The 20,236-nt window shown below is 42.2% G+C and overlaps 1 non-coding gene across 1 annotated transcript; it reads left to right on the forward strand.

Annotated features, from left to right (window-relative positions):
- The first annotated feature begins 19,700 nt into the window (after positions 1–19,700).
- On the forward strand, positions 19,701–19,768 carry TRNAY-GUA (transfer RNA tyrosine (anticodon GUA)). The gene has a single exon. It is a non-coding gene; the product is annotated as a tRNA-Tyr (tRNA).
- Positions 19,769–20,236: the final 468 nt, after the last annotated feature.

Raw genomic sequence — 20,236 nt, forward strand, 5'->3', positions numbered from 1 at the left:
AACTTTGAGATGGTACATGTGCATGCTAGAGGAATCGTTGCTGTATTAATGAAAGGGCACCTGGCACGTGGAAACACCCCTAAAACGTTCATTCCCTTCCTTGTTGTATCCCCTCCTCCACTCCTGGCCTCTCTCTCAGGCTATTTCTCTGGTTGTCTTCGTTGTCTCCAGAGGACCAGAACAACAGGAATGAGAGAGGGAAAACATGACCCCACACCATGTGTGTATACAGTTATTCATTCACTTTTTCATTCAAAGATTACATAATGTGTACCTTGTGCTGGGTGTCAGAGTCACTAATGTGAATAAGACGTGGTCTTTCTGCCATCTTCACTTCACCCATGGGAAGATGATTATACAAAGTCGGTGATAATAGAGTAGGCTAGAAACAGTGCTTAATATAATCCAGAGAAGGAATTTATTCATTTATCCCTTTCTCTGCTCAACTCAGTTTCCTGAGAGCCTACTCTCTATCATTCCCTGGGCAAGACTGGACATTGGCAAGAGTGGCAAATAAAGTCAGTTCCTGCCCTCAGTCTGGGTGTGAGTTTAGGCTTATGTCTGTGTATCACTCGCTTCTGACCAAATGTGAGGACAGGACTGGGAGATGAGGGTGACCTTGTGTCTGGGTTTCAATGAATCCCTGTCTGTGGATGTATTTGTGTATGTCTGTCCAAGTAAGTGGCTTGTGGACTATGTTAAATCCCAGCTGTGAGGCACAGACCCTTCCAGGACTGAGAGATTAGGGTGGCCCAAGTGTCTCTGACCTCAGAACCCTAATGGAGAGACTGGCCCTTTTCTCACCTTGTTCCTCTCTCAGAGCTGAACTGTGGAAAAGTTGCCCCTAGAGGCCCCCCCGTGCATATTCCTCTGCTCCATGCTGACCGCCCTCTGATGGATGGGAACACATTGGTGCCAAGCACAGAACAGCCTTTGTGCTCTGCCACCAGTGGTGATCCATCAGCTCTAACCTGACAGCAGGGCGTCAGGTCTTAATCCCTACCCCTGCTGGCGTGGGCACTCTGGGCCCCCTGCTCTGACTGTAGCCTCCTCCTCTAGCAGTCCTGCTTCCTCCAGAGGAAGTCCTTGTCCCTGTCCAAGGCTCCAGAGCCAGGCTGTTTGTGCCTCTACCCTGACTGTCTCAACTTGATTCTGTCTATTTGCATGCTGGGCTCATCTCATTTGCATGGTACTGGTTGAATTTCAAAATGCTCAGAGATCCCTTTCACCTGCTCCTGACTCTTTGTTTCTGCATCTGCTGCATACCCAGTCCCAGCTGTCTGATACCCAGGATCTTCCAGTCCCTACTGACCTCGCAGTGGGGCTGACCTAGGTTGCTAATTTGCTTGACTTACATCAAAGCAAGTTTCCTATCCCAGAGTCTCACATGCGTAGGTATAAAGGATCAAGGAGGAGGTTCTGGAAGGGTGGGAGCCTCTGGTTTCTCCAGACAGGCCCCACATTTTGTTTGCCTAGGCTAGTTCTGTGGTATTATGAATGAGGACCAGGTGGGAGCTGGGCAGCAGAATACATGTGCATTTCAATAGGACTTAGATGCAAGAACATGGCATGCAAATCAGCATTATTTTTAGGACTTTGTAGCAGGGTGAGAAGAGATCACAGAATCATAGAATGTCCAAACGGTGAGGTAGTCTAAAAATCAGCTAGTGCACCTTATTTATTCTTTTTATATATCGGATGCACAGAGCACTAGTGTCAGAAGTGTGAAAGGTGTTGGCTCTTAGCCTGAGTTTAGTTAGGCCTCGGAGCTGAATGAAGGTGCCTCCTCTCCCTCTCTGAGGCTGACAGGTGAAGAAGTGTGCTGTGAATACATGTTTTCCAGGTAAGCCTGAGGCTATAGGTGGGAGGCAGCAAGGGAATGGGAGGTGCTCTAGGTTTCAAATAGAGTGTTTAGAGAGCTATTGGGAGAGGTAGTGATGGAGAAATGAATAGAAGACACAAGAGAAGGGTGAGACAATTGGCTGGAGAGACCAGAGGGAATCCTGAAGTCTTGAGAAAGAAGGAGAGGTTTGGACGCAGATGGGAGTCATGGTGGAGAAATGAGGGGGAGGGGAGGGCTACAGGCCTCCGGAGACAGCACATTGTTTCCACTGAGAACAGGGCATCAAATTACCACTGGGAAATCCGTCCCTGCCTGGAATCTGGAGCTCAGGCTCAGGCTCATTCATCAAGAATCTCTGGGGTTGGGGTGGGGAAGTGCAGGTCTGCAGGTGGTAGGGTCCTCAGGAAGTGAGGGTCATGGAGAGGTGGTTGGTAGATACAAAGTGCAGAGCTACTTTTTAAAATAAGCAGAACAGGGCTTAGCAGAGTATGTGGCAGTGTAAACCTGAGGAACTTGGGGAAAATATAGGTGAGGATTTCTTAGGAGTAGTTCATGCTTCTGTGAGGGCTTGACCTTCAGCTCCCAGTTGAGACAGTTCAGGGAAAAAGGAAGAGGGAACCCTAGATACGGAGTCAGGGCACGTTACTGTCCCCATTTCCGAACTCTCCTGTTTGTAAATCAAGATGCTGGATTGAATGATTCCAGTGGCCCTTTGAGAGGTGACATTCTTTTTCTGACACAGCATGTGGGGCTGGAGGAAATACTCCTGGGGTCGGGGTAGAAGGACTGTTTTGAGTGTTTAAATCAGATGCAGCTCTAAAGATCGATTCATAGGGTCAGAGCAGGCAGGTTTCCTTGGCTAGTCTGTCCTGTTCCCGTCTCTGCTCTGCTCCCATACTCAAGCTCACTGAAGGACAACTGGGATGTTCTGTGGACCCACTTCAGCCTACCTAACTGCCTAGCATGTGTGTGTCATACTCATCTCTAACAGCACACCCCACCTGTCCCCCTTCTCTTCCAGCCACTCAATTCTCTCCTCCCTGTGGGCTAAGAGTCCTAGCATGCCACCCCACCCCCTCCTACTCCCTGGACAGCTTCTATTTCTGCCTCTTTGACGAGTTGTGACATATTTGGGAGCAGCTGCTGCCTGGGTGGAAGTGCTTTTGCTTTTCTCTCAGCTCTATCTTCTCCTCCCCAATATCTCTTTCAATAGCCACCACTTCCCAGAATTTGCTATAAGACCCTCCCTGCATTCCTCTCCCTGGAACTCAGTCCGCCAGCTTTTCCTAGGTTCCTGCAGGCATGGCCAGGGCTGTAGGCTGATATGGAGGGAGCTTTGTAGGATAGGAAGTCAGGTGGCCAGGTGTAGGGATCTCTTACAGAACAGGATCTCTTCTGCCAAGTCCCAGGCTGTTATGGTTTGAGGCAAATTTTTTCCTCCTTTGGGATTCACTTTTCTATCTTTAAAATGGGGAAGATGAGTAATGTCTTCCCCACCAGCTGTAAATAGTTTGCCATCTATTAACTGTAGGTGACTGACACCACCATTCAGTAGTTCCTCTCTACCTCTTATCCTTCCAAACCCAATTCATCAAAAACCCCTCAATCTCTGCTCCCCTTTGTATCTTAACAATTCCTAGCTTCACACAAAGCCAGAAATTATTTAAATTTCCACTAGTTATAGCAAGAGACTCACAAAAGAGTCACACTTTAGCAGTAAAATAAAGAGTACTCTAAATATGCTTTTTAAAAGTTTAAAAACAAGCCTCAAGCAAAGAGTCAAACTAACTTCCTACCAGAACAAAGTCTAACACTGATCAAAGGACTATGATAAAATTCAACACTCAATTATATAAAATTCATGTCAGTTATTCAATTAAAAGTTAGTAGGCAGCAAAGAAGCAGAAAAAAAAAAAAAGTGACCTAAAATCAGGAGAAAAATTTCTCCTATAATCAGGAGAAAAATCAGTCAATTGGAATAGACCCAGAAATGATAGAGGTGATATAATTAACAGACAAGACCATTAAAAGGGCTTTTAAATATGCTCAATATGCTTAAGGATTTAAAGGAAAATGTGAGCATAATGAAGAAAAAAATAGAAGCTATAAAAATAAATCAAAATTTCACTTGTAGAATTATGTATTAGTCTGCTTTGGCTGCCATAACAAGATACCATAGGCTGGATGGCTTAAACAACAGCATTTTATTTTCTCACCGTTCTGGAGGCTAGAAGTCTGAAATCAGAGTACCAGCATGGTTGGATTCTAGTGGGAGCCCTCTTTCTGGCTTACAGGTTGCTGCCCTCATGCTGGGTGCTCACATGGCTTTTCCTTGAAAGAGAGATCACTCTCTCTTGTATTTCTTCTTATAAGGGTAATAATCCCATCAGACCAGGCCCCCACCCTTAATACCTACCAACTCCACAGCCCCATCTTCAAATACAGTTACATTGATTACATTGAGGGATTAGGGTTTCAACATATGAAGATGGGGATACATTAGTTCATAACAGATTAGACATTGCAGAGAAAAATTTCATTGAATCTGAATACAAAGTAATAGGAAAAATGAAACAAAAAAATTTTTTAAAAAGAGCTTCAGTGACATGTGGGACAGTATCAAGTGGATTAATATGCATGTAATTAAAGTTCCAGAGAGGGGCAGAAAAATATTAGAAGAAATAATGGTTAAATTTCTACAAGTTGGGTAGAAACTATGAACTCACAAATCTAAGTCACTTAATGAAGGATAAACACAAAGAGAACCACACCAAGGAGCATCATACTCAAAGTTCTGAAAATCAGTGATAAAAACATTTTAAAGCAGTCAGAGTAAAAGAGGCCTATTGTGTATAGAGGAATGAAGATTGTTAAAAGCTGCTAAGTATTATGAGGGATACTATGAAGGACAGCAGAGAAGGTAGTGGCACCCCACTCCAGTACTTTTGCCTAGAAAATCCCATGGACAGAGGAGCCTGGTAGGCTGCAGTCCATGGGGTCGCTAGAGTCGGACACGACTGAGCGACTTCCCTTTCACTTTTCACTTTCATGCATTGGAGAAGGAAATGGCAACCCACTCCAGTGTTCTTGCCTGGAGAATCCCAGGGACGGGAAAGCCTGGTGGGCTGCCGTCTATGGGGTGGCACAGAGTCGGACACGACTGAAGCGCCTTAGCAGCAGCAGCAGCAGCATGAAGGACAGAAAACAGTAGAACCTCTTGAAAGTGCTGAAAGAAAAAAAAACCTATCAAACAAGATTCTGTACTCACCAAAACATATCTTTTAAGAATTAAGTAAAATAAAGACATTTTTCAAACAAAAATAAGCTGGCAGAATTTATCACCAGGACATATTTACTATAATAAATGGTAAAGGAAGTTCTTCAGGCAGATGGAAAATGATACAAAATTGAAACTCGGATTTGCATAAAGGAATGAAGAGCATCAGAAGTGGTAAACGTGGGTAAATATAAAAAGACCCCTCACTGTAAAATTTCTTTAAACGATAATTATCTATTTAAAACAAAAATAATAAGAATGTATTTTAGAGTTTATAACACAAAGATGAAATGTAAGATGCCAATAGCACAGAGAATGGGAGGTGAGAAAAGAAGTATACTGTTGCAGGGTTCTTACTTACACATAAGCGCGGTACAGTATTATCTGAAAGTATACTGTGATAAGTTAAAGATGAATACTGTTAAATCTAGAGCAACTACTAAAACATAAAACATAGAACTATAGCTAATGCATCATCACTGGAGATAAATTAGAATATTAAAAAATACTCAGTTAATCTAGAAGATAGGAAAAGAAACAAAAAAGAATAAAGAGTAATAGGATAAATTGAAAACAACTACCAAGATGGGAGACTTATATCCAACCATATCTATAACGTCATTAAATATAAGTAGACTTTGGCACAAATATGCAGATAACTTGAGAGTAAAATGATGGGAAAATATATACAATGAGAACACTAATCATAAGAAACCTGGAGTGGCTATATTCATATCAGAAAAGTAGATTTGAACAAAAACTGTTACTTGGGATAAAGAGATACATTATACAATGATAAAGGGCTCAATTTATCAAAAAGTAATCATCTTAAATATATATGTACCTAATAACAACCCCTTTAAATTACATAAAGTAAAAAAATAAATACATAAAGCAACATACACAAAAATCAAACTGAAGGGAGAAATAGACAAATGCAAAATTTTAGCTAGAGATTTTAAAAATCATCTTTCAGTAATTCATAGAACAGTAGGTAAAATCAACTTGGAAATAGAAGACTTAAATTTATCAATCATCCTGGTGCCCGTGGCAGATGCATGTTGATGTATGGCAAAACCAATACAATATTGTAAAGTAAAAAAAAAAATCACGGAAAAATTTATCAATCAATTTTGCCTATGGACATTTGTAGTATATTCCACGCAACAGTAGCTGCACATGGTTAAGATATGCTGTACCACAAAACAAGTCTAAATACATTTTAAAATACTGATAATAAAGAAAGCAATGAGATTAAATTAGAAATCAATAACAAATTTCTAGAAAATCCCAAAATACTTTGAAATTAAACTTTTAAATGACTCAGTTCAGTTCAGTCACTCAGTCATGTCCACCTCTTTGCAACCGCATGGACGCCAGGCTTCCCTGTCCATCACCAACTCCTGGAGCTTGCTCAAACTCATGTCCATTGAGCCAGTGATGACATCCAACCATCTCATCCTCTGTCATCCCTTTCTCCTCCTGCTTTCAATCTTTCCCAGCATCAGGGTCTTTTCTAATGAATCAGTTCTCATCAGGTGCCCAAAGTATTGGAGCCTCAGCTTCAGCATCAGTCCTTCCAATGAATATTCAGGACTGATTTCCTTTATGATTGACTGGTTTGATGTCCTTGCTGTCCAAGGGTCATTATTTATTGAACCCTTTCTTCTAGGCCCTATGCTAAGTGCTGGATAACCTGTAATTCATTTAATCCTTACAATCATTCCATAAGGTAACTACTATTATCACCATTTTACAGATGAGGACCCGGAATTCAGAGAGGGTAGGACTTCCCTGGTGGCTCAGATGGTAAAGCGTCTGTCTACAATGCGGGAGACCTGGGTTCGATCCCTGGGTTGGGAATATTCCCTGGAAAAGGAAATGGCAACCCACTCCAGTACTCTTGCCTAGAAAATCCCATGGACAGAGGAGCCTGGTGTCCATGCAGTCGCAAAGAGTCGGACACGACTGAGCGACCTCACTTTCACTTTCAGAAAGCTGGTGAGTTGTACAGCTAGGACCAGAAACTCTTATCTGTCTAAAGCCAAAGCCCAGGTCATGATCAGTATGTTATTTAATAATCAACTAGTTAGCGCATTTGAGACAGGTGTCCCAAAGAGAGCCCTGTTGGGTGTATGGGTAGGGGAGTGTGTGCCTCGGTTGTTGAGTTCCCACTTGCCTCCTTACCAACTCCCCACCCTCAGTATTACCCTCATACTTGGTGCTCAAACCCCTTCCCTATGGAAAGTCTCCCATTGGATGTTTCCTTGTGTTTTTCCCCACCCCAATTCCTCTCTGTTTTAGGGCTCCTCTGTGCCTAGCCAGCTTTCTCCATGGCAGGCTCACAGGCCTTTCTCATGTGGTCTGTCTAGACTCAACTTCCCGGTGGTCCAGTGGTTAAGACTCTGCACTTCCAATGCAGGAGGTACGATCCCTTGTCACAGAACTAAGATAGCACATTCCATATACTGCGATGGTAAACAAATAGATAAATAAACTCTTCACAAGTCTTCCTGGTCCTCCTCCTCTAGGAGTCCACCTTCTCTGCTCTCACTTATGACTTCCTAATCTTAGCAGGCCTGCTTTCTGCCCCAGGGCTTTCTGGATCCTTTTCTCTAGGCCCTGAGCTCCAAACAAGCCTTGAGACTACCCATGTTCCTGAGACAGCCTTCTCAGACCAGACCCACCATTTCTGGTCACCTAGACCCTTGAGGAGTTAGAGTATCCCCAAACTAGCCAGACTAGCCAGACTGCCTGGATTTTAATGTTAGCATCGTCACTTTCTAGCTGTGTAAGTGGCTTGACCTCACTGTGCCTCCATTTCTTCATCTGTTTAACAAGGATAAAAATAAGACCTGTCTCATAAAGTTATTTTTTTGGATTAAATGAGTTCATATTTATATGAATGCTTCTTATGTAGTATGTACTCAATAAGCTTTATCTACATGATTATTACTGAGCCAAGCCATGACACATAGGGCCACCCAAGACGGATGGGTCAATGGTGGAGAGTTTTGACAAAACGTGGTCCACTGGAGAAGGGAATGGTAAACCACTTCAGCATTCTTACCTTGAGAACCCCATGAACAATATGAAAAGGCAAAAATATATGGCACTGAAAGATGAACTCCCTAGGTCAGTAGGTGCCCAATATGCTGCTGGAGAAGAGCAGAGAAATACCTCAAGAAGGAATGAAGAGCCTGAGTCAAAGCAGAAACAGTGCCAAGTTATGGATGTGTCTGGTGGTGAAAGTAAAGTCCAGCGCTGTTAGAACAATGTTGCATAGGATGGAATGTTAGGTCCATGAATCAAGGTAAATTGGAAGTGGTCAACAGGAGATGGCAAGAGTGAACATCAACGTTTTAGGAATCAGTGAACTAAAATGGAAGGGAATGGGTGAATTTAATTCAGTTGACCATTGTATCTACTACTGTGGGCAGGAATCTCTTAGATGAAATGGAGTAGCCCTCATACTACTCATACAAGAGTCCAAAATGCAGTACTTGGGTGTAATCTCAAAAATGACAGAATGATCTTGGTTCTTTTTCAAGGCAAATCATTCAATATCACAGTAATCCATGTCTACGCCCCAACCACTAATGCCAAAGAACGTGAAGTTGAATGGTTCTATGAAGACCTAAAGACCTTCTAGAACTAGCACCAAGAAAAGACATCCTTTTCATCATAAGTGTCTGGAATGCGAAAGTAGGAAGTCAAGAGATACCTGAAGTAAAAGGCAAGTTTGGCTTTGGAGTACAAAATGAAGCAGGACAAAGCCTAACAGAATTTTTCCAAGAGAACACATTGGTCATAGCAAACGCCCTCTACCAACAACACAAGAGATGACTCTACACATGGACATCAACAGATGGTCAATAGTGAAATCTGATTGATTATATTATTTGCAGTTGAAGATGGAGAAACTTTATACAGTCAGCAGAAACAAGACTTGGAGCTGACTGTGGCTCAGATTATGGACTCCTTATTGCCAAATTCAGACTTAAATTGAAGAAAGTAGGGAAAACCACTAGGCCATTCAGGTATGACCTAAATTAAATTCCTTATGATTATACAGCAGAAGTGACAAATAGATTCAAGGGGTTAGATCTGATAGATGAGTGCCTGAAGAACTATGGAAGGAGGTTTGTAACGTTGTATAGCAGGCAGTGATCAAAAGCATTCCCAACAAAAAGAAATGCAAAAAGGTAAAATGGTTGTCTGAAGGCCCTTACAAATAGCTGAGAGGGACTTCCAGTTCAAGATGGCAGAGTAGAAGGACCTGTGCTCATCTCCTTCTGCAACAGCACCAAAATCATAACTAGCTATTAAACAACCATTGACAGGATGCTGCTGCTGCTGCTGCGTCGCCTCAGTCGTGTCCAACTCTGTGTGACCCCATGGAACCTACCAAAAAAAGATACCCCATGCCCCAAGACAAAGAAGAAGCCTCAGTGAGATGGTAGCAGGGGCACAATTACGATAAAGGCAAATCCCATACCTGCCAGGTGGGTGACCCACAAACTGGAGAACAATAATACCAAAAAAGATCTCCCACTGTTGTGAAGGTTTGGATCCCCACTTTGGCTTCCCAGGCTGAGGACCCAACAAAAGGACTAGGAATCCCAAGAAACCTGACCTTGAAGCCCAGTGGGATTTGATTACAAGACTTCCACAGGACTGGGGGAAAGAGAGACTTCAGGCTACAAAGGCACAAACAAAACCTTGCATGCACCAAGCCTCAGAGGAAAGGAGCAGTGACTCCATAGGAAACTGAAGCAAAGCTACCTGTTAGTGTTGGAGGGGTCCTGTGGAGGTGTGGGTCAGCAGGGGTTCACCACAGGGATGGGCAGATGGGCAGCAGTTGTCTGGGAAGGTCCCCTTTGGCATAAACACTCTTGGAGGTCACCATTAACCTGACCATAGAGCCTGTAGCCCCAGGGCTACAGGCCAAAAAAAAACTACCAGGGAGGGAGTGCAACCCCACCCATCAGCAGATAATTGGATTAAAGCCTTACTGAGCAAGACCCTGTCCACCAGAGCAAGACCCACTTTTCCCCACCACCAGTCCCTCCCTTTATACTGTTTATGGGGTTCTCAAGGCAAGAATACTTAAGTGGCTTGCCATTCCCTTCTCCAGTGGACCACGTTGTGTCAGGACTCTCCACCATGACCCATCCATCTTGGGTGACCGTACACGGGACATGGCTCATAGTTTCATCGAGTTAGATAAGGCTGTGGTCCAAAGCACAGGCGGCTGCGACGGGCGTGCTAAGCGCGGCTGAGAGGAGCTACCCCACGTCCGAGGTCAGGGGCAGAAGCCAGGAGGACCCCATGCCCGAAGGGCGGTGGCCAAGAGGAGTCACCCCACGTCCGAGGTCAGGGGCAGTGGCTGACAGTGCCAGACTGCAAGGGCGCAGGAACGGCCAAGAGGAGCTACCCTGCGTCCGAGGTCGGTGGGGGCGGCGGAGAGGAGATACCCAGCGTTCGAGGTCAGGGCGGCAACGAGAGGAATTATCCCGCACGCGAGGCCAGGGGCGGCGGGCAGGAGGAGCAACCCCGGAGGACCAACCCCACGGGCACAGGAGGGCCTAGAGGAACTATCCCATGTTGAAGGTCAGGAAGGGCGGTGGTGAGGAGATACCCCTCGTCCAAGGTAAGGAGCATTGGCTGCACTTTGCTGGAGCAGCCATGAAGAGATACCCCACACCCAAGGTAAAAGAAACCGAAGTAAGACGGTAGGTCTTGCAAGAGGGCATCAGAGGGCAGACACACTGAAACCATACTCACAGAAAACTAGTCAATCTAATCACACTAGGACCACAGCCTTGTCTAACTCAATGAAACTAAGGCATGCCCGTGGGGCAACCCAAGATGGGCGGGTCATGGTGGCGAGATCTGACAGAATGTGGTCCATTGGAGAACGGAATGGCAAACCACTTTAGTATTTTTGCCTTGAGAACCTCATGAACAGTGTGAAAAGGCAAAATGATAGGATACTGAAAGAAAAACTCCCCAGGTCGGTAGGTGCCCAATATGCTACTGGAGATCAGTGGAGAAATAACTCCAGAAAGAATGAAGGGATGGAGCCAAAGCAAAAAAATACCCAGTTGTGGATGTAACTGATGATAGAAGCAAGGTCCGATGCTGTAAAGAGCAATATTGTATAGGAACCTGGAATGTCAGGTCCATGAATCAAGGCAAATTGGAAGTGGTCAAACAGGAGATGGCAAAAGTGAATGTCGACATTCTAAGAATCAATGAACTGAAATGGACTGGAATGGGTGAATTTAACTCAGATGACCATTACATCTACTGCGGGCAGGAATCCCTCAGAAGAAATGGAGTAGCCATCATGGTCAACAAAAGAGTCCGAAATGCAGTACTTGGATGTAATCTCAAAAACGACAGAATGATCTCTGTTCGTTTCCAAGGCAAACCATTCAATATCACAGTAATCCAAGTCTATGCCCCAACCAGTATCATTCAAGAAGCTGAAGTTGAATGCTTCTATGAAGACCTACAAGACCTTTGAGAACTAACACCCCAAAAAGATGTCCTTTTCATTATAGGGGACAGGAATGCAAAAGTAGGAAGTCAAGAAACACCTGGAGTAACAGGCAAATTTGGCCTTGGAATACAGAATGAAGCAGGGCAAAGACTAATAGTGTTTTGCCAAGAAAATGCACTGGTCATAACAAACACCCTCTTCCAACAACACAAGAGAAGACTCTATACATGGACATCACCAGATGGTCAACACCAAAATCAGATTGATTATATTCTTTGCAGCCAAAGATGGAGAAGCTCTATACAGTCAGCAAAAACAAGACCAGGACCTGACTGTGGCTCAGACCATGAACTCCTTATTGCCAAATTCAGACTGAAATTGAAGAAAGTAGGGGAAACCACTAGACCATTCAGGTATCACCTAAATCAAATCCCTTATGATTATACAGCTGAAGTGAGAACTAGATTTAAGGGCCTAGATCTGATAGATAGAGTGCCTGATGAACTATGGAAGGAGGTTCGTGACATTGTACAGGAGACAGGGATCAAGATCATCCCCATGGAAAAGAAATGCAAAAAAGCAAAATGGCTGTCTGCGGAGGCCTTACAAATAGCTGTGAAAAGAAGAGAAGTGAAAAGCAAAGGAAAAAAAGGAAAGATATAAACATCTGAAAGCAGAGTTCCAAAGAATAGCAAGAAGAGATAAGAAAGCCTTCTTCAGCGATCAATGCAAAGAAATAGAGGAAAACAACAGAATGGGAAAGACTAGAGATCTCTTCAAGAAAATCAGAGATACTAAAGGAACATTTCATGCAAAGATGGGCTCAATAAAGGACAGAAATGGTGTGGACCTAACAGAAGCAGAAGATATTAAGAAGAGATGGCAAGATACACAGAAGAACTGTACAAAAAAGATCTTCATGACCAAGATAATCACGATGGTGTGATCACTCACCTAGAGCCAGACATCCTGGAATGTGAAGTCAAGTGGGCCTTAGGAAGCATCACTATGAACAAAGCTAGTGGAGGTGATAGAATTCTAGTTGAGCTATTCCAAATCCTGAAAGATGATGCTGTGAAAGTGCTGCACTCAATATGCCAGCAAATTTGGAAAACTCAGCAGTGGCCACAGGACTGGAAAATTTCAGTTTTCATTCCAATCCCAAGGAAAGGCAATGCCAAAATGCTCAAACTACTGCACAATTGCACTCATCTCACACGCTAGTAAAGTAATTCTTAAAATTCTCCAAGCCAGGCTTCAGCAATATGTAACCATGAACTTCCTGATGTTCAAGCTGGTTTTAGAAAAGGCAGAGGAACCAGAGATCAAATTGCCAACATCCTCTGGATCATGGAAAAAGCAAGAGAGTTCCAGAAAAACATCTATTTCTACTTTATTGACTATGCCAAAGCCTTTGACTGTGTGGATCACAATAAACTGTGGAAAATTCTTGAAAGAGATGGGAATACCAGACCACCTGATCTGCCTCTTGAGAAATTTGTATGCAGGTCAAGAAGCAACAGTTAGAACTGGACATGGAACAACAGACTGGTTCCAAATAGGAAAAGGAGTGCATCAAGGCTGTATATGGTCACCTTGTTTATTTAACTTCTATGCAGAGTACATCATGAGAAACGCTGGACTGGAAGAAACACAAGCTGGAATCAAGATTGCCGGGAGAAATATCAATAACCTCAGATATGCAGATGACACCACACTTATGGCAGAAAGTGAAGAGGAACTAAAAAGCCTCTTGATGAAGGTGAAAGTGGAGGGTGAAAAAGTTGACTTAAAGCTCAACATTCAGAAAATGAAGATCATGGCATCTGGTCCCATCACTTCATGGGAAATAGATGGGGAAACAGTGGAAACAGTGTCAGACTTTATTTTTCTGGGCTCCAAAATCACTGCAGATGGTGACTGCAGCCATGAAATTAAAAGACGCTTACTCCTTGGAAGGAAAGTTATGACCAACCTAGATAGCATATTCAAAAGCAGAGACATTATTTTGCCAACAAAGGTTCGTCTAGTCAAGGCTATGGGTTTTCCTGTGGTCATGTGAGATCATGAGAAGGTTGATATTACTATGAATAATTCTCTGATCAGGTTAATTGTTGGGGGTAGGGCTAAGTTAGTTAGGCTTGCTAATAGTCATCAGGTGGCTATTAGTGGGAGGAACTATGGCTAGGATTATAGTTCGGCTATGAATTCACTCATAGTTGGAGTTTGCTAGACAGAAAAGTATAGAGGATGTAAGGCCATGGGCAATTATCAGGGCGGTGGCCCCTATGTAGCTTCAAGGTGTTTGGATAAGGATAGCTGCGATGACAAGTGCTATATGGCTTACAGAAGAGTATGCAATAATTGACTTTAGGTCCGCTTGACAGAGGCAGATTGAGCTGGTCATAATTATACCTCATAAAGATAGTATGATAAATAGATATGCTATAAAGTCGGTTACTGGGTTTAGAAGTAATGTGATTCGTAGCATGCTGTATCCTCCTAGTTTTAGCAGGATTGCTGCAAGGACTATGGAACCCGTGATGGGGGCTTCTACGTGGGCTTTAGGTAGTCAGAGGTGGAGGCCGTATAGTGGTATTTTTATTATGAAAGCTATCATACATGCTAGTCATATGAAGATGTTAGATCAAGAGTTAGACATAGGTTGTACTCAGTATTGGAGTATTAGGAAGTTTAGGGATCCTACTGTGTTTTGGATGTAAACTAGTGCAACCAATAGGGGTAGGGAACCCACTAGTGTGTAAAATAGGAAATAAAGTCTGGCGTTTGGGCGTTCTGTTTGGTTCCCTCATCGGGTGATAATGATAAGTGTTGGGACTAGTGTTGCTTCGAATAGGATATAAAAGATTAGTTCTATGGCAGTGAAGGTCATAATTAGGAATGATTGTAGTAGAATTAGCATGGTAATAAATAGTTTTTTTCGGGTCAGGTTTTTTTTTTTGATAGGTGGTGCTGGCTAGCTATTAGTATTAGGGGAAGGAGTCATATGGTTAAAATTAATAGTGGGGTGGATAGAGAATCGGAGAAAACTACTAATGAAAAGTTAAGGCTGTTGTCACCAAACTGGTTTATAAGGAGCAGGCTTGTAAGGCTAATCAGTAGGCTATGTATTGTGGAGTTAATCCAGATTATGTTGTTTTCTGATAATCAGGTTAGGGGTATAAGTATTATTGTTGGGATAATATATTTTAGCATTGAAAAATAGCATTAAAATAGGTTAAGATTTTGTACGTAATCAGTACCGTATGTATTTGGTACCATTACTAGTAGAGATAGACCTAGTGCTGCTTCACAGGCTGCGAAGACTAGTAAGATAATGGGTATTATACTAGCTAGTGTAAAGTGCGAATTGAGAATTGTTAGGGCAGCTATAACGAATAGGGATAGTATTATTCCTTCTAGGCATAAGAGAGAGGACATTAGGTGGAACCGGTATATTAGTAGTCCTGCAAGAGATACTGTAAATGCTATCATGATATTTATATATACTAGGGACATTTGGTAATTATGAGTTTAATCATAATCTAGTGAGTCAAAATCATTTATTTTCTTTTAAACTAAGTACCATATTCGGTTCATTCTAGTCCTTTTTGAGTTCATTCGTAGGCTAGGCTTACAGCTAGTAGAAGAATTAGGAAGAGAGCTATGGTAAGTATTGTGTTTAGGTTAGTTGTTTGTAAGGCTCATGGTAGTGGTAGGAGGAGTGCAATTTCTAGGTCAAATAGAAGAAATGTGATGGCTACTAGAAAAAATTTTATGGAGAACAGAAGGCGGGCTGATCCTATAGGATCAAATCCGCTCATATGGGCTTGTTTTTTCTGAGTATGCGTTTAGTTGGGGGAGTCAGAATGCAATGATAACAAGTAGGGTGGCTAATGTAAAATTAGTCAGGAGGGCTAATATTAGGTTTATTATTCTTTTCCGGGTTAGACCGAAACTAACTGATTGGAAGTCAGTTGTACTGATTGATACTAAAAGAATATGAGCCTCATCAATAGATAGATACATAGAGGAAGAGTCATACTACATCTGCAAAGTGTCAATATCAGGCAGGGGCCTCAAAGCCGAAGTGGTGATTAGAAGTAAAATGGAATTTTAGTTGGCGGAAGAAGCAGACAATTAGGAAGGTAGATCCAATGATGACGTGGAGGCCGTGGAAGCCTGTGGCTATGAAGAAAGTTGAGCCATACACTCCGTCTGAAATAGTGAAGGGTGCTTCATAGTACTCTGAGGCTTGTAGTAGTGTAAAGTATACTCCTAATGCGATGGTAATGAACAGGGCTTGTAACATGTGATTTTGGTTTCCTTTTATGAGGCTATGGTGGGCTCAGGTAATAGAGACTCCTGAAGCTAGTAGGACGGAGGTATTGAGTAGTGGAACTTGCAAGGGGTTGAGTGGATGAATGCCTGTTGGAGGTCAGCAGCCGCCTAGTTCAGGTGTGGGGGCAAGGCTTGAGTGGTAGAATGCTCAGAAAAACCCGGGAAAGAATAGGACTTCAGAGATAATGAAAAGGATCATTCCATAGCGGAGGCCTTTTTGGACAGTTGGGTGTGGTGTCCTTGGAAAGTACTCTCTCAGATGATATCTCGTCATCATTGATATATCGTAAGTATGTTAGTTGTTAAGCCAAGTATTATCAGGGTCGTTGAGTTGAAATGGAATCATATAATTAAACCGGATGTTATTAATAGGGCGGATAGGGCTCCTGTAAGGGGTCAAGGGCTTGGATTTACTATGTGGTAAGCATGGGTTTGGTGTGTCATTATGTGTTGTTGTGCAGGTATAGGCTAACTAAGAGGGTAAATACATAGGCTTGAATTATAGCCACTGCAAATTCGAGAATTGTTAGTAGGATTAAAATGATAAATGTAATGAGAGCTGTTGTAGTGCTAATGCTTATTAGTGCAAGTGTAGCTCCTCCGATTAGGTGAATTAGCAGGTGCCCTGCAGTAATATTAGCTGTTAGTCGCACGGCAAGGGCTACTGGTTGAATGAAAAGGCTGATAGTTTCAATAATAACTAGTATTGGGATTAATGGGGTTGGTGTTCCTTGTGGCAAGAAATGGGCAAGTGATGCTTTAGTTTTATTGCAGAAACCTGTAATTACTGCCCCTGCTCATAGGGGATGGCTATGCCTAGGTTTATTGATAGTTGTGTGGTTGGTGTGAATGAGTGGGGTAACAGGCCTAGTAGGTTTGTTGACCCAATAAATAGGATTAAGGATATTAGTATTAATGTTCATGTTTGTTCTTTGGTGTTGTGGATACCCATTATTTGTTTTGATACAAGTTGAAGTATTCATCGTTGGAGGGAGACAAAACGATTGCTTACTAGTCGATTTGATGTTGGGAATAGTAAGCTAGGAAATAATACAATAAGGGTTATGAGGGGGAGGCCTAGGATTATAGGGGTAATGAAAGAGGCAAATAAATTTTCGTTCATTTTGTTTCTCAAGGGGCGTTTTGTTTTGGTGTTTTTGCTGGTGTTAATTCTGGGTTGTGATAGAAGTTGTGTTTTGAAATTTTTAGTTGAAAAATAATAAAGAGAACTAAGAATATTGATAAGATTATTGTTAGTCATGTTGACGTGTCTAGTTGTGGCATATCACCAAGGAGAGTATGATGCTCTCAATCTCTAACTTAAAAGGTTAGTGCTGGTATAGCTTCTTGGTGATTTTATAGTATTGATGCAGATCATTTTTCAAAGTACTTTAGTGGAACTAATTCAAGGACAATAGGTATAAAGCTATGCTTTGGTCCGCAGATCTCTGAGCATTGGCCGTAGTACAGACCTGGTCGGGTTGACATAAGGGTTGTTTGATTCAGGCGGCCTGGAATTGCATCTGTTTTCAATCCCAGGGAAGGCACGGCCCATGAGTGTAGTACATCTTCAGAGGAAACTAGTATTCGGATTGTTATTTCTATGGGCAATACAACTCGGTTGTCAACTTCTAATAGTCGTAATTCTCCTGGCTTTAATTCTGATGTTGGAATTATATAGGAGTCAAAGCTTAGGTCTTCATAATCCGTATATTCATAGCTTCAGTATCACTGATATCCTATGGTTTTTACTGTAAGAAATGGGTTGTTGATTTCATCTATTATGTATAGAATTCGTAGGGATGGGAGGGCAATTAAAATTAAAATGATAGCGGGTAAAATAGTTCAGATTGTCTCCACTTCTTGTGCATCTATTGTACTGGTATGGGTTAACTTTGTTGTTAGTATTAGTGAGATAATATAAAGCACTAATGAGCTAATTAAGAAGATGATTATTAGCATGTGGTCATGAAAGTGAAGTAGTTCTTCTATGATTGCTGATGTTGCATCTTGAAAACCTAGTTGTATAGGGTATGCCATATGAGATGTACAGGGTTTTCACTTGTAACTTAACTTCGACAAAGTTATATAATATTTTACTAACATCTCATTAATTGAGAGAGACATAGTGGTTATGATGTTGGCTTGAAACCAATAGTAGGGGGTTCAATTCCTTCCTTTCTTATTTTAGGTTAACATATATGGGTTCTTCAAATGTATGGTATGGCGGAGGGCACCTGTTTAATCATTCTAGGTTTGTTGTGGTTAAATCCACGGTTAAGACTTCTTGCTTAGATGCGAATGCCTCTCAGATAATGAAAACCATTAGCATGACTGCTGTTAGAGAGATAAATGAGCCTATTAATGAGACAGTATTTCATATTGTGTATGCGTCTGGGTAATCGGTGTATCATCGTGGCATGCCAGATAGTCCTAAGAAGTGTTGTGGAAAGAAAGTCATATTAACACCCACGAATATAATTGCAAAGTGAATTTTGGCTCATGTATTGTTGAGTATAGCCTTAGAATAGTGGGAATCAATTCACAAACCCTCCTATAATAGCAAATACAGCTCCTATTGACAGAACATAGTGGAAGTGTGTGACAACATAATATGTGTCATGGAGAACAATGTCAAGGGAAGAGTTGGCTAGGACAATTCTGGTTAAGCCTCCTACTGTAAAGAGGAAGATGAAGCCCAGGGCTCACATTATAGCGGGAGATCATTTGATATTACCTCCGTGAAGTGTTGCTAGTCAACTAAAGACTTTCTCTCCAATTGGGATAGCAATAATCATAGTGGCTGATGTGAAGTAGGCTCGTGTATCAACGTCTATTCCGACTGTGAATATGTGGTGAGCTCATACGATGAACCCTAAAAATCCGATTGATATCATAGCTCAAACTATTCCTATATATCCGAATGGTTCTTTTTTCCCTGAGAGGTAAGTTACAATATGAGAGATTATTCCAAACCCAGGTAGAATAAGAATATAGACTTTGGGGTGTCCAAAGAATCAAAATAAGTGTTGGTATAGGATAGGGTCCCCTCCTCCTGCCAGGTCAAAGAAGGTTGTATTTAGATTTCGATCTGTTAGTAGCATTGTAATGCCAGCTGCTAGTACAGGAAGTGAAAGGAGTAGTAGTACGGCAGTGATTATTACGGATCACACGAATAGAGGGGTTTGATATTGTGACATTGCAGGGGGGTTTATATTAATAATTGTTGTAATAAAATTAATAGCTCCTAAAATTGAGGAGACACCTGCCAAGTGTAAAGAGAGAATGGTTAGGTCTACTGAGGCTCCTGCGTGGGCCAGGTTACCTGCTAAAGGGGGATACACGGTTCAACCTGTTCCTGCCCCAGCCTCAACTACAGACGATGCTAGAAGTAGTAGTAGGAAGGAGGGGGGAAGGAGTCAGAAGCTTACATTATTTATCCGGGGGAATGCTATGTCGGGGGCGCCAATTATTAGAGGGACAAGTCAATTACCGAACCCTCCAATTATAATTGGCATTACTATAAAGAAGATTATTACAAATGCGTGTGCAGTTACAACTATGTTGTAGATTTGCTCATCTCCGAGTAGGGTTCCGGGTATTGACCCAATTCAGCGCGAATTAGCAGGCTTAGGGCTGTTCCTACTATGCCGGCTCAGGCACCAAATAGGAAGTATAGGGTACTGATATCTCTATGATTAGTTGAGAATAATCAGCGGTTGATGAACATGGGTAAAATGGCTGAGTAAAGCATTAGACTGTAAATCTAAAGACAGAGGTTCGATTCCTCTTTTTACCAGGCCCTGTGGTGAATTTACACGTTGAATTGCAAATTCAGAGAAGCAGCTTCAATTCTGCCGGGGCTTCTCCCGCCTTTTTTTTCTCGCGGTGGGAGAAGTAGATTGAAGCCAGTTGATTAGGGTATTTAGCTGTTAACTAAAATTTCGTGGGGGTGGAGCCCACCAGTCTAGTGAGGATTTAGCTTAATTAAAGTGGTTGATTTGCATTCAATTGATGTAAGATATACTCTTGCAATCCTCATCAGGAATTAAATTATACTTGCTTAGGGCTTTAAAGGCTCTTGGTCTGTTTAACCTAAATTCCTACTCTAGCACTGATAGTATTGGTGTGAGTGGTAGTAGTATGGTGGATAGTACAACTGTTGTTGGTAGGAGGGTTATTTGTTTTGTGGGGGAAAATTGTCATTTTATTTTTATGTTGTTTGTGGAGGGGAATATTGTTAGTGTAGTGGAGTATGTGAGTCGTA

This window comes from Bos mutus, chromosome 16, assembly GCF_027580195.1.
Source record: "Bos mutus isolate GX-2022 chromosome 16, NWIPB_WYAK_1.1, whole genome shotgun sequence".
In the NCBI taxonomy this organism is placed as follows: domain Eukaryota; kingdom Metazoa; phylum Chordata; class Mammalia; order Artiodactyla; family Bovidae; genus Bos; species Bos mutus.